General features: G+C 38.3%; 1 pseudogene; it reads left to right on the forward strand.

The window, feature by feature from the left end:
• Positions 1-4,249: 4,249 nt before the first annotated feature.
• Positions 4,250-4,348, forward strand: LOC132283301 (small nucleolar RNA R71; annotated as a pseudogene).
• The last annotated feature ends 567 nt before the right edge of the window (positions 4,349-4,915 follow it).

The following is a 4,915-nucleotide window of genomic DNA, read 5'->3' on the forward strand; positions in this document are numbered from 1 at the left end:
TATCAAAAATATGCAGATATCACAGATATATAAGAGGAATAAGAAGAAATGAAAGATCAAGTGGAGGAGGAAGGACGAGCAGGGCGTGCTCTGCGGATATCTCTGGATAGATCACGTAATGCAACTATGACATCCGTGCGGAGTGAAGTAATGTCAGCTCGGATAGAGACAATGTCTGCTCGGATAGAGACTACGGTGGAGTGGGCTCTGCTGGCTCCTCCTGAATATAAGAGGGCTCTGGCTCGGACTCATAAATGGGGTCCTGGGTGTGAGATGGACCTGCCCCATCGTCCAATCTCCTCCTGGCCCTGCGATGATAATGTCCGCGAGCAACAATCTTGACCTTAGCCATGGCTTGCAAAATAAAAGGAATACTTGCAAAAAGGAAGTCAATGCAAGTATAAAAAATTAAAGCACAATTTATAGAATCATGTATGTCAAAATAGGATAGACAAAGCAGATAGGAAACATGAATCTATGCAATTGATAAGGAATAAGTGACGTGATGTGAAGCATGCCAGACAGTATTAGTATGGAATGCATCCAATGTGGAAAACACAGGCATTGGGCATGTATGAGATAGCATGAAACACAAGAGATGTTGTGTGAAATGTGTGATGCATATCTGGGAAGTTTGATCGATCACAAAATGTGAGATCGATGCAAGTTCGATCAATCGAGAATAAGTGAGATCGATCTATTACAGATTGATCGAAGAAAAAGTTCGATCGATCGAACTGTGAGGTGAAACTCGAAAAGTCACAGATCTGTGACGCGGATGTCACGGGGCCTTCACGAACATGGTCGTGGGCCCATCTACACAACAAAGCATCAACATTGGTTACTTGATTCAGCCCTTGACCCCCAAAATCAAATCAAAAATCAAAAACATATAAAACCATATATACATATATATATACATGTATTCAAAGAGATTTGAAGCTTCATCAATGGCGATATGCATCATCAAAACAACATAAATCTAACATTTAAAGCATGGATTCCTTAAATCGAAGCTTGAAACACAAGAGGGGTTCGGATCTCACCTATAAACCGAGAGGGAAGTTGAGATGCGAAAGGGTGAGATGGGAATGAGATCTACGATGGAAGAGAGAGAGAGGATCGATGCTTGGGATGGTCATCAGAGTCTCGCCGGAGATGGAGAAGATGGGTTATGCAGCGGCGAAGGGAACGAGGGTTTGAGAAGGTGTAGATCGATCTTTGAATTGATCTACAAACCCTTGACTTTTTATTTTTTAAAAAAACCTTCCCGAACCAGTTCGATCGATCGAACTGCAACTTCAAATCGATTGAAATTAAATCGATCTTTCTTCTAAATTTTTTGAGTTTTTTTTTGAAAATTTTTGAAAAATTAAAAATTGAAAATGTTTTTTGGTTTTTTTTTTTTTTTTTTTGAATAAACAATTAAAAAAATCAAATATGAAAATTTAAAAATTAAAAATTGAAAATATTTTTGGATTTTTGGAAAAATAAAAGAAAATAAAATAAAAGAGAATAAAATCTTTTTTATTTTTTATTTTTTTAAGTTTAGAATTTAAAAGTCAAAACAGAGTCAATGCAATGAATTCCATAATTGAGATCGATCTGAACTAAATGTTCGATCGATCTGACAGAGAGTAAAAATATACAAGTTTTTGGATTCAAAATTTTTTCTAAGTGTTGGACACTGCAGATCGATCCAATGGTGAAGTTGGATCGATCGAAGAACTTCAGATCGATCTAGGAAGTCTTTGATCGATGGGACAGAGAGCTGAAATATGCAGGTTTTTCTCGATCGATGGGACAGAAGGTGATTTGGATACAGGTTTGATGTAGGTGGGAAGTTTGATCGATCGAACTCATTTTGAGATCGATCAAACTTATGCAAAATGCTCAATTTCAACATAAAAATGCATGCAATCCTAATCACAATTCCTAACAATGCATATGAACCCAAAGCTAATATCTAAACTTCGCAAGAAATGAAATTAAAGATAGAAATGAGTGAGGAATAAGGTTTTCACACCCTACGAAATGCCTTGCTAGTCTTTAACGTCTCTAGCAAGACATTGGGCTCTTTTAGCCCAGATCAAACATCTTATAATGCATCCCCTCCTTGACGGGGTAATAGATGTTTTAAACTCCACCCAACAAATGGTTCTTTAAGGAACTTGTTGGATTAAGCTCAAAAGAAGTTTTCGGTCCTTGGTCACAATGATCTTTGGGCTTCCATGCCCTTTCAAAACAATATTTTGAAATAAGTTTCTTAGAATTCAAGGTTGAAGATGAATTTTTTGGAATGTTGGTTTCACACAAAGACTCTATTCCTTCACATTCAAGGTCATGATATTTCTCTACAACGTTCAAATCTTCAAGCTTGTCAAATGAATTGGGGGTTGGATTAAAGATATTCAACTTCACATTCATGTGGCCAAATGAGATCTTCATTATTCCCTTCCTACAATTAATGTTGGCATTCGCGGTTGCCAAGAAAGGACGGCTAAGGATAACGGGAATTTGGCTCTTAGGATTCGGGACCGGTTCCGTGTCAATGACAACAAAATCAACAGGGAAGAAGAATTTATCAATCTTAATCAATACGTCCTCAATGATACCCCTAGGCTTTTTGATGGATCGGTCAGCAAGTTGAAAAACCACCGACGTCGGTTTCAAGTATCCTAAGCCTAATTTGACATATACCGAGTATGGAAGAAGATTAACACTTGCTCCTAAGTCAAGAAGAGCCCGATTAATGATATGATCTCCAATGATGCATGAAGTGGTAGGTGAACCGGGGTCCTTAAACTTCGGAAGAGTGTTATGTTGCAAAATTGAGCTTACTTGCTCAGTTAAGACCACTTTCCTAGGTGCTTGGCTTTTGTTCTTCCTCTTTTGGGTGCATAAGTCTTTCAGAAACTTGGCATAAACCAGAATTTGCTTGATTGCATCCGAAAGTGGAAGATTGACTTTCACTTGCCTAAACACATCTATAATTTTATTTGTTTTAGCCTTTTGCTTGTCAATTGAAATGGATCCTTTTAAGACATCCGGGAATGGAGCTCTTGGCTCAAAAACCTTTTCAGACATTTTCTTTAAAGTCTTTTCAACACAAGAAGTATTGAAATCATGTTACAAATTTTTCTTTTCAAAATCACTTTTCAAATCACTTTTCAAGATATTCTCATTTGAAAGATCATGCATATGCAATGGAGGAATAGGATGTGAAATAGGACGGGTGTCAACTTGTGGTTGCACCGGTTCACTCTCTTCATTGGACATACCCACTTGGTTGTCCACAATCTTCCCACTTCTCAAGGTAGTCACCGCATTTACATGCTCTATTGTGTGACCTTCCGATGAGGAATGAGTCTCCACAACACATTGTTGCTTTTGTGGGACATTCAAAGGCATTTTCCCTTTCTCTCTAGCATTTAAAGTACTAACTATTTGCCCTACTTGGGTTTCTAGCTTAGCAATGGATTGAGAATGAGAATGAAACAATTAAGTGTTCGCCTCTAGAGTGCCTAAAGCGGTCAAAACTTTCTCTTCAAAAGTGGGACTCGTAGCATTTCCTTGAAAATATGATAGTTGATTAGGAAAATGAGAATTAGAAAATTGATTTCCTTGTGATTGAAATGATGATCTAAAACCTTGGGAACCTTGACTTTGCATTGGAGGTGGAACATATTTCCCTTGGAAACCACCTTGGGGAGAGTTTGAGCCTTCCCCTTGGTTTCTCCAAGAGAAATTCGGGTGATTCCTCCAACTAGGATTATAATGATTGCCATAAGGATTGTTCAATTAATTAACAAATGCATTGACTTGTTCATGATGCTCATTTCGCATATATCCATGGGGACAATTGGAAGTAGAATGTAAAACACTTGAATAAATCATACATGTCTCATTGGATGCATGATGGGAATTGTTAGGGACGGAAGATACTTGATTTGCCGAGTTTTAGTTGATCAAGAATTTATCAAACCTTTGAGATAAGGATTTCATCTCGTGGGCTATTTCATTGGAATGGTTAACTTGATGTAAGCCAACACTCTTCCTTCCACTTGAATTCCTACCATTCTTGGAAGGTAAAGTTTGATGCAAGGAATTTTCACTCATGCTCTCATAAAGACGCCACACGTCATCCTCATGCCTATCAATATAAGAGCCACCCATGGAAGCATCAACCATACCCTTATAATTGTCTGATAAGCTCTCAAAGAAATATTGAACTAATTGCCATTTGGGCATGTCATGATGTGGACACTTCCTAAACAATTCATTAAATCTTTCCCATGCCTCATGGAACATTTCCCTATCCCCATGTGAAAACTCTCGAATTGAGGTTCTCATGGCATTGGTCTTAAAAACCAGATAGTACTTTTTCAAGAACTCTTGTTGCATTTCTGCCCAAGAAGTTATTGAAAAAGGCCTAAGATTGTTAAACCAATATTTTGCCTTGTCTTTAAGGGTGAATGGAAAAAGTTTAAGCCTTAAGACCTCTTCCGGCATGTCCGTATATCTCACGGTGGAACATATTTCAAGAAACTCATCCAAATGCTTGTAAGGTTCTTCACTTGGAAGTCCATGATAGTTAGGAAGCATTTGAATGGTGTGTGGTTTGATCTCATAGTGGTGTGCTCTAAATGCTGGCAATTGAATGCATGTGGGTGCATTGTATTCATTAGGCACATAGTGATTTCTTAAAGTAAGGGGAGGATTAGCAATTGAAGGTGTAACATGGGCACCTTAATTGCTTTGAATGATGGGAGGTGGTGGAGCATAGATTGGCCTTGGCATTCCCAATGGAACTTAGCCTTGTTGTTATGGTGGGTGAACGAATGGCCTCGGCATGCCTAATGGTACTTGCATGTTATCATGATGCACATTGGGGTGGAGAATACCTTGTTGGTCT

Source organism: Cornus florida, unplaced genomic scaffold (assembly GCF_030987335.1).
Source record: "Cornus florida cultivar Cherokee Brave unplaced genomic scaffold, ASM3098733v1 CherokeeBrave_3.0.0_Hap2_Chr01, whole genome shotgun sequence".
Lineage (NCBI taxonomy): Eukaryota > Viridiplantae > Streptophyta > Magnoliopsida > Cornales > Cornaceae > Cornus > Cornus florida.